Here is an 11,407-nt window from a genome sequence, read left to right on the forward strand (position 1 = left end):
CTTAAGAAATAATAACTACATGCCGTAAGTTTATTGCCGTCTTATTCATTTATCGACCATGTATGTCAGTGACACCACATTTTCAAATAACTTCTGATTCTCTTATCATCTGCACACATAAAAAAAAATGTGATTATTCAGAGATGGGTAAACCTCAAAGAATTCGATGACATCAAAATACTCCGTCAAACTCACCATTTTGAACAACTTTCTCTCATATTTATAACCGCTGCTCAGCCTTGGCTCGCAAGGGACAAAGCAATTTATGTTTAATACCATATGTGTTGTATAATACTTTTTTAATTTCTGGTTAGAAAACGATTTTTTTGTGACGATAACTATATTTATAATATTTTTGACGCACTGACAATCAGAGTAAAGTGCAACAGCCGATATTGCTATCTATGCATCAAAGATTATTTAATGATACCTTTTATTAGTCTAGCACAATCTACAAACCGTCGCTTTTTCTATTTTACTTGCACGATATCGAAAATAGTTGCATCTTTCATCCGTGAATTAAGTTTCAGTTGCTCCATTTAAGCCTACTTCGAGATGATGAGGTATCGTCACGTAAATTTAAATGACGTGTTTTGCGAATATCGTGAAATATAAGGCTGAGCAACATCGCAGCGGTTGCAGGTATAGGAAAACGTTGTTCAGAATGTTAAAATCATCAACATGTTTCACTGGCAATTAAAATCGTTGCGATACACTCATTATAAAAATAAATAGTAGTTTCGCTAGATCCTATTCGAGAGAGGTTGGTTTAACAATGAAACAATCAAGCCCTTAGGACCCGATAAAATAAATGATGGTAATATGCATTCAACAATAATTATCTGCCACTTCGTCCTATATCGTGAGTAAGATGTGGATTAAGGTATAGAACATTGATGTTACAGATTGATAAAGGAATTCGGAGAAGAATAAAATGGACGTCAATCGCATCATTTTCGGGGGGATGAGATCACAACCGATCACATCGACGTTATCGATGCTCATAAGTGCGTTGCTATACGTCATATATTCGAATGTTCCTTACTCTTCGACGAATGTTCCTTCCAAATCGCTATTGCGAGCTTACGATCTCATAGTCGTGGGCGGTGGTTCTGCAGGTATGGTTTTTCGTATTATCCACGCGAAGTTCCGTCCTAAATCTGATAAAAGTGTATCAAAGATAAGTGCATCGGTGCGTTTGCGTGCAAAGATGGTCATGTTGCTGCTCCTATCACGAGGGATTGACGCAAAAATTTAACAATTCACAGATCGCAATTTTTTGTCTAATTTCCTTTTACAACAGTGTCAATCCACTAGGTGTATTAGCAGTGTTGTACGTTATTTCTTCATACTTACTTCGAAAACGTATTTTTTGTTATCGCGAATATCGTTTTGTAATTTCGACAAATTATCTCTCTCGATGTTTTGAAATTAGGCTACGCACTTTCGAGTCAAAGATATTTGTGACGTTAAATTGGATTAAAATTTCTTAGATATATTTTAATTAAAATGCTCTGTAACTGTACACGATGACAGGTGTCGTGGTAGCAAGTCGCTTGTCCGCAATGGAGGATTGGAACGTACTCCTTCTCGAAGCAGGTGACGATGGAAGTGCTGTGTATGATATTCCTTCTCGTGCCGATAATCTACAGCTTACCAAAATCGATTGGGAATACACGACGGAACCCAATAATATTTACTATCGAGGTAAATCGTGTCGAATTATATCGACTTATAAAAGCGGTAAATACATAATTACAAGGACAATACTGCATCCCCTAATCATTCAGTCTAACACTGTATTTTTTACGGTGAAATAGAGGGAAATGGATAAAATTATATCACGCTTAGAAATTATTATAAAATGCAATTTATGGCAATAAGAACAAACGAGTCGTGTAAATAAGTAAATCTTTCTAAAACATTCGTAAATCATCATAATTCAGTTCTAACGTATCTTGTCGGTGGACTTACCAGAGGCGATAAAATGACAGATCTAAAAACATATAGGTATTCTTGCCATAATTAATAATGCTTTGTATTGAATAATATAAATGTGTTTGTATAAAAATATAGAATATATAAAAGTGCAGACTTATTAATTACAAATAATACCGCTTGTATTTTATAGATTTGTATATAGTACCAATAAGTAGATTTAGGCATACCTAATATCAAATCTAAATCGAAGAATGAATCTATCGCCGAACCCGAAGATAGATATAATCGTGAATTAATAACCAAACGACAATAATATTCGTTAATGAATTATTCGCAATGCTTTCTACGTACTTTAACGTAAATTATACCCACAGCGATGGAGAATGATCGTTGCCGCTGGCCACGTGGCAAGCTATTTGGAGGTAGCAGCAGATTAAACACCATGCTTTACGTCCGTGGTGCCAGAAAAGACTACGACATCTGGAAACACAAGGTAATCCAGGATGGTCTTACTAGAATGTGCTGCCTTATTTCCTAAAATCCGAAGACAATCGAAATCACAGCTACGACAAAACACCGTATCATTGGACCGGAGGGTATTTAACCGTCGAAGAACCACGATGGCGCACTCCCCTGGCCGCTGAGTTCATTCAAGCCGGCCAAGAAATTGGTTACAAGAATAGGGATATTAATGGAGAACGGTAAAGTGGCTTTATGATTCCTCAAGGCACCATCAGAGATGGTAGCCGTTGCTCCACGGCGAAAGCCTTCTTGCGGCTAGCCAGGATGCGGAAAAATTTACACGTTGCCATGGAAGCGTATGTTACCAAAATTTTAATAGAACCATCGTCGAAGAAGGCTTATGGTGTAGAGTTCGTTAGAAACGGGAAGACGTTGCGCGTACGTGCCAACAAGGAGGTGATCGTTTCCGGAGGAACTATCAATAGCCCCCAGTTGTTGATGTTGTCGGGAATAGGACCTAAAGAACACTTAAAGGAACACGATATACCGGTGATACAGAATTTAAGAGTGGGCCATAATCTTCAAGACCATATAAGTGTGGGGGCCTTACGTTCTTGGTGAATGAAGAAATTGCACTCGTACAGAGTAAGTTGAATAATATTAGCAACATACTAGAATACGTCATATTCGGAGAGGGTCCTTGGACCACTTTAGGAAATGTCGAAGGAGTAGCATTTATCGATACCAAATATGCGAATGCCTCCGACGACTTCCCAGACATACAACTGCTTTATTATTCATCGGGACAGAACAATGACATCATTAGAGAGACTCGTGGATTGACCAGAGAATTCTACTACGCTGTGTATGGAGAGCTTCAGGATAAGGACATGTGGAGCGTGTATCCTACGCTTTTAAGACCAAAAAGCAGAGGTGTTGTCAAGCTTCGAAGCAACAAACCATTCGATCATCCATTGATTTATCCGAATTATTTCAAGGAGCCAGAAGACATGGTGGTATTGATCGAAGGAGCTAAGGTTATACTCGAGATGAGTAAAACTGCTTCGCTTAGACGTTACGGAAGCAAAATGAATCCGACATCATTTCCTGGCTGCAAGCATATTCCCCCCAAGTGTAGTGATTCTTTCTGGGAGTGCATAGCCAAATTTCTTCCTATGACTATATATCATCCCGTGGGTACTTGCAAAATGGGGCCTAAGTCAGATGCAAAAGCCGTGGTAGGTCCTCGGCTTCGAGTTTAGGGAGTTGCTGGTCTTCGAGTCATAGATAGTTCGATTATGCCAAATTTAATGAGTGGCAATACCAATGCGCCGACTATTATGATTGGTGAGAAGGGTGCCGACATGGTTAAAGAGGAATGGTTGAATGGACAGGGTTTGGATTGATTGTTACTTTTGTAAATTTATTTTAAGCGACTGGTAGTAGTATATCATTACGTAATAGAAACATGCGGTTTTGAACTGAAAATAAATTTTCATTATTTGTCACGTATGGTGGAGCGCGATTCAAGATATAGTCTTGTTTTATGAAATTGGAGGATCAAACGAAGTCAACATTAATGATATTCGATTGTAATTATATGAAGAATCCTCCTTCGAATATATAACCTATTACTCCTCTGTTCTCTATCTGTCCTCTAGGTATCATAAAGTTTAAAGTAATACGATCTCATGTACTTTGTTATGATAACAAGAAAGTTTCGTACATGTATAACAATACAAACTAAGTGTTATGCAATAACATGATAGCGTAATTTGCCTTTGATATAGTAATGTGTCATGCGAACGTAAGTTAACTTTGATATAGTCGCACCTCCAAGAGGAAGTGTAGTAGAATGTTATAGTCTTTTCAAAGAGACGAGGCAGTAAACGTGTGGAAAACGTGATTGATAGAGTTGCAACTATTGGCTGCAGACTACTGACACTCGAGAAATTAATATTTTGAGTAATTTTTTTTATTCGTGTAATTGTTGACCTGAAACTATTGTTCCTAATGAAGGAAACTATTGTTGCGAATATAAATTTCGAAATATTCTCAAAAACTATTGATACCACTACAGTAAATTTTACCTATTATCGGCAAACTTACAAGAAATTATACTTTTTTTAAACATTTTTTATATAAAAAGCCGAAGGGAACGTAGACTTCAACATCTTTGTTAGTTTTGCAAATACAAACAAATATATGAGGAAAAGTTTCTAAAAAATACTTAAAAATGGCATACTTTCATCATCGCATCATTGTGGCTAGTAGAAAATGGATTTCAAACGCGTAGATTGACGTTGATCTTGAAATGAGTTTAAGGAGAAAAATTAATAATTTGTAGCGAAGTAAAAAGTTTTCATATTTCCTTCCCAAATTTTTATTATTTTGCAAGAAATGTTCTATATGATCTACCATTACTTTGAAACATTCCAAATGATCCGAATAAGTATCACGAACTACGCAAGTGTTACAGAACCCATAAAAATAAGGAACTGCACTGTACTTACGTATTGCCGAACAGAATGATACCGTGAATTGTAAGTAAAACACACGTTGTTGTCTTGTTCACATTGTTCCCATGTGATGTTTATTGCTAGTGCAACGAAGTAGCTGTGATTCGGCGTAGCTATATACGGTGTAGTCAATGTGAAAAAAGCCTGCTCTGCACTTATCACATTTTTGATTCTTCATTACACATGGCACTGATTATAATATACAGGGTGTCCCGCAGCATCGGGAAATGGTTTCAGCGGTGAATTTTGCGCATGAAAACAATAAACAGTGCTCATATGAACGTACACCCTATTTGACCCGATTTTCGAGTTTTAGCGAGTTCTATGTTGAAGTAACTTTATCGGAAGATGGAAGTAGTTGAACTAATTTCACCTACCTATTTGCGAATAGAATTCGGTATTCTCATAAATAATATCTGGACAAATTGAGAAGGCAAGAAGAACAACAATAAAGCGTCTGCAACTTCGTGTTCAAATGCAAAGAGTTTATTATGAACACTTCTTAAGAAGGCATGTAGATAGAGTTTGTTAACTTATTGTAAATTTTTATTTAAAAATTTAATTTATTGTAACTCGAGAACGAAGAAAGATAGGGAACGTGTTTGCAAGAACGTTTTTTATCGTTTCCATGTGCAAAATCCACAGCCGCACTGGTTCCTTGATGCTATGTGATACTCCGTACAAATAATGAATACAATTGTATAATCATTATACAGATTGATTATACAGTATAATAAAGTACAGCTTGAAGATGTGAAAAATATTACATTCGTTATAAGCTTTTCTAGTTTAAGTAGAAAGATTAGAAATATATTGTAGAGATACACAAAACCATATATGACCTACATACGTACGTGTAAAATAAAAATGTACACTAAACAATAAAGGATATATTCTCATGTACAAACATTTACAGTGTACTATACCCAAACGTAGTTCGAACTTCAGCTGACATAGATAAAAATAATTCACACTCATCCATATCGGATCCAAGGGCCCAGTTTGTTCTGTATTCTATTCTTATTTTAATAGTCCTTCGATCAGTGTCGTCATATCTTCCGGTTCATCGAAATAGTTTGGATAAATCAATGGATAATCGAAAGAATTGTTGTTCCGAAGCTTGATAACGCCTCTGTTCTTAGGTCTTAAAAGGGTAGGGAACACGGTCTATGCCTCCTTATCCTGAAGCTCTGCATATACATACGGCATCATAAAATTATCTGGTCAACCCAAAAATATTTCTACTGGCGTCGGAGATGACGACATCCAATAAGGTAAAATGTAATTGTATGTCTGGACAATCATCGAAGGTATTCGCGTATTTGATATCGATAAAAGCTACTCCTACAATAAATGCAAAGGTGGTCAAAGGACTGTCTCCGGATATGGCGTATTCTAGGTTATAGCTAATGTTATGCAACCTGTTCTGTACGATTGCAACTTCTTTATTGACCAATAACGTAAGGCTCCTCGCACTTGTAGATTCTTCAAGACTATGGCCTACTCTTAAATCCTGAATTGTTGGTGGCTAAAAAATGGATTAGGATTCATTTTGCTGAATCTTGTTGCTAAATGCTGAAAATGAAACAGTTTTATTCATCTTGAATACAAACATTTTACTATTATTAACAAAAAATATTATAATAGAAAATTTCACGATATCCACCTACTTTATAATTTATAGTTTACCTTATAATTGAACTAAACGAAATTAGACGTAAGTAGCATTATATTTTGTGCAAGAAATTACCAGAAAAATATCAATTTTTATTATAATTTTTGAATAGATAGACATTTTGAAATACAATTTATGTAGTTCAATTTACCACTAAAAAAAAACAAGCAATTTTTTGCATACAACGTTTTTTTCTGCCACACAGAGTTATATTGAGAAAATATTGAGAAAAATGCATTTTACATCTCCAACTTCAGGGGCTGTTTCATCCTCTAAACGTGAATAATAAAATACTAAAATAATAAAAATAATAAAATACGTGATAATAAAAATACAGATCAAATATTTTTTCGAGAACTATATTCCGTATAAATTTCATCAAAATCGTTTTGGAAATCTCCTTTGATAGTGTTATTTATGCAAAAAGGCCCATTAAGTCAGATCAAATTCATCCCTATAGCTCTATTTAGTAAACTAATATGGTGTTCTATAAAATTACACTTAAAGTACCTGTTAAAGGCTAAAGCTAAGGAAGCGATTCGATTGATGCAATAAATAATGCATATTTTCATATTAAAAAAAAATAGTGCCATTCATTTCTTTTCTGTAACATTTTTTTCTAATATCAACCGAGAAGAAAATATGGCTTGCTACAATTACGTGAATTACCCAATGTACGAGGATAATACGATACCGGATAACGAAGAGAAAAAAATTATAAGATATACCGAAAGGGATCCTCTTTATCTTACTCAAATACATCGATCTACTTATTTCGATCGTTTGAAAGAATAGATAAATCGGAGATAAATTTGTAACATTTCTATAAAATAAAGCATCAGAGTATCTTTATTTTATTTATTTTCTTCTGTTATTTTTACAATTAATCTTAAATTATCAATTTGTTTTAGCATTAGTTTCCTTATTTTCAAAGAATCGAAGAAGTTATTGACGAATGAAAACAAGTATTAAGCTCCTATCATCCAGCTCGATTCATCAATTTGAAGACTGTGAGAAAAAGACTAAGCTTCGTCATCTTCAGTTGTCTCGGTGAACCAACCGATCTAGCAACCTTTAACTTTTATCACTGGTATAAAGGCTTTCCTTCCTGTTCGTGGTTTCCTTTCTTTCTTGTTTCTGTATTTCTCTAGATCTCCGTTCCCGTTTTATTTTTATTTTATCTTTAAACGTCACCATTAATACTACGGCCTTATCTCGTTCTTTCCCATTGTTTTTCCTCTTATCCCAATGCTGTCATTCGGATATTTTTGTTTCATTCCATTTCATTTTCCTGCTACTTAATTTTCCTTTTATTTATTTATTTTTATGTTTCCCTTATTTATTTATTTTTTTTTTTTATAATTCTCTTATCTCGATTTTGTTCTAACACGTTTTCGAAAGTCGTTCTCCGCTTATTATTTCAACATTTTCGTTGAAATTCATCTCAAGTGATACCAAAAGGAAATCTCGTAATAAATCACTACGCATTTTGTTTCCCTTGTCTTGCTTAGTTTCGTTGCAATTTAAGAAGAAAACGAGATCTTCGAGCCACATAATATACAGAAACGTAACAAGTTCCGTTACGATTAGAAGCTTCGCGGTTCATCCAACGTTGTTAACGCGATCGGCGTTATCTTGTTTCTATCAATTACTCCTTCTGCAATTAGTCACGTCGTCTTCAAAGAACCAGATATTTTTGCTGCATGTTTTAAGAAAATGTTACAAGATGACAAACCATAGGAAATATTCTTAACACATTCGCAACCGGCAACGTGGTTCTACGTCATTTCAAAACCTGCGGCTAGTTGCTGTTAACACGGTTCTACCATATCTTGTTTCATATTCACAATGAGTTACGCGCACCTTGCAATGACTAGTACTTTACTATTTGTTGTTACATGCTTCTCTAAATTATTAATGCTATAATATCGCAGTCATAAGCCGCATAAGGTGCATTACATGGCAGTTTGGAAACTGTTGGATGGCCTGGCAAACAGATCTCTACAAAGTTATTTTATATCACACCATGATATGACACAGCAAAATTTTGCATATTCACTGGCAATCTAACAGCGAAATTCTGCGACGCTTCGGCTATGGACTCTTGGAAATTGTAAACGACGAACAGCTAAGGCTCGTGTGTCAGACTCATCGGCTGCGAATGTGTTAAAATGTCCCTTTTTCTTTTTTACAACTAAAAGAATTATGTTTGAAATAGATAAAGAGAACTACGGAAATATATAAAACTATTATAAATATTTTTTTCTATCTCTTTTATTTCAAATATTTATTCAATAATAATATCGTTATCTTGATGGAGTCTGATAGATTTTTTCTGTATTTTAAGCTTTCAGTTTGCATTTACATTCCCGTTCGGCATTTTATTTTTCCTTGCATCAACGTAAATTCATGTCTGCATGTAGCAGTTTCGACATAAATCGATGCCGGCGGATTTTCTGATGGCGTCATTCTCTGATCGCATCGTAAGTGGAATTTATTACACTAGTTGTAAGATATATAAATACCTATCCATCCTGATGAATTAATGGATCCTTTATCATTAGGCCGAAGAAACGCTTAAAACAATATCCAGCGAGTTACGTTAAATTGTAGTTCCAAAAACGATATATTACACCATATACATATGGTATATATACACATATACATACATATACATATATACATTTCGTTTTATAAGCAAATAATACAGGCACAATGTTTTTCGTTTTATATTATTTTATTGAATTATGCACGAATATAATAAGAGAAATAAAATGAAATAGATCACACCTAATTCAATAAAATAATATAAAACAGAAATTGTTGTTCATCTATTATTACCTTATGAAACGAAAGAAACTTTTTTGACAATCTATAATATATATATACATATTTATGTTGACACGTTTTATCGATCCTAAAAATTAAAGAAGACTATGTGAATTTTTATATAACGTGTATATGTATACCTGTTCGAAGTATATAAACAGAAAACTACTATGATTACCGTTTCAAGAATCTTGGGGTTACGATAAATCTATATGAAAATTCTCAAGCGCATATTTCTTTTAAACTCAAAGTCACCTGCTCTTATATGTATAACCTCTATTCTTACTTTCCATATTTTCCACGCCGCAAAAGCTGCTTGTTTCTCCTCTGATCATATCAACGCTTGTTTGCATAAAGCAACGTTGTTTACTGTTTTTATTTAAACATCCGAGATTCAGCATGTTTTCAACAAAAGTCCATAATGTTTGTTTCAACTTTCAGAATACATAAATTTCAGTGTGCGTATAATCCAACTGATTAAACATGCACACGAATTTCATATTTCTCCCACGTTACTCAATTTTTGATGTCCATTACGCAACACCATCTATCATTACGCACTCTCTAATGCCTGATTCTGGTCTTCAGTTTCAGCGAAACAGATAACTATTAGCAGTGTTTTTCAACGGCTAACTATGAATTCGTTATTTCAAGCTCATAAAGGTCTATATTCTACAGTAGCTGTTCTAAAATTTCGTCGTTCTAGAATATATGAATTTTTTTAATCCAATTACCACAATCGTTCGATTTGAAACGTTATCTTTTCTGTATATTTTCTTATAAGATGTTCATCTTATTGTTAATAGCTTATTCTATAACAAAAAATCACCAACTTTGTTGAATTTCACCAATGCGTGAATCGTTTTAACGTTTACACGATCTTTTCTAAATTCTAGATTTATAGTTCTTTCAACTTATGTGGTAGTTCTCCCAAGTTGTCTCGAAACTCCTAAATATCTTTATTGTTGATGATGGTTAATGACGGAGATCATAATATTTCTATTTTCCTTAGTGTTTAATTACTCTGTACTATATTAGTCGGTAATTAATAGTTGCCACTTGCAATAAAGTATCTAATTTTTTTTTTAGTGGCAAGTGATGACAGAACAAAAATGTATAAGTGGTACTGTTTTATCAGTTTCAAACTTAGGCGACACAATATTTTATACGCTCTATCATTCTATTAAATATCATTATCTCGTTATTCTGTTCATAAAATATAATTAACACTTTTCGCAAAGATTCATTTCTCCGTACAAAAATGCTTGCCTCGTAATTCCATTCCCCTTTTCACATTTGGAATAATCCTCTTTACTGTATTTGTATTTATACACATTGACGATTTTTATTAATTTATTAATTTCTTTATTATCTTATTATGCTCCATATTCTGCCCATATATATATATATGTATATGTAAATTCTATAGAATTAAAACTACCCGCCAGCCGACATTTTTACTTTTGTTTTACTAACAGTCATTTGCTGAATAGAATAGATCACGAGAGAAGAACAGTAATTTAGAAAATCGGTTCTCGATTTTCCAAGTAAAATTTGTAGTAGATTTGTTATTAACTGTTATTGTATTTAATTAGATTATTTCCAAGATAAACTCGATCTTCCAGAATCGATCGTCTGATTTACCCTAAGGATTTGTATGTGTATATATATGTAATAACTTAAAGCACTTAAAATTAAAAATTAAGAAAAATGAAAAAAGGTACGTATATACAAAAGGTGAATTATAATCATATAATATGACTATAATATATATAATATTATATATATACCATATTGCCAGTATATCATCATACATCTTGTGCATTATATGACTGTAATTCACTTTCAGTTTGACGACGATGTATTTTTTCTCTCCTTTTTGGTTTCTAATTTTGAGCGCCAAATACCACATTGTTTGTACATAACTCTATGAACAAACGATAACAGATTGATTTTTGTGTTTTCTCAACCTAGCTTTTAA

At 33.8% G+C, this 11,407-nt stretch overlaps 1 pseudogene; it reads left to right on the forward strand.

Moving 5' to 3' along the window:
* The first annotated feature begins 1,529 nt into the window (after window positions 1-1,529).
* LOC100650352 lies at window positions 1,530-5,957 on the forward strand (annotated as a pseudogene).
* Window positions 5,958-11,407: the final 5,450 nt, after the last annotated feature.

The sequence above is a fragment of the Bombus terrestris genome, chromosome 10 (assembly GCF_910591885.1).
Source record: "Bombus terrestris chromosome 10, iyBomTerr1.2, whole genome shotgun sequence".
Taxonomy (NCBI): Eukaryota; Metazoa; Arthropoda; class Insecta; order Hymenoptera; family Apidae; genus Bombus; species Bombus terrestris.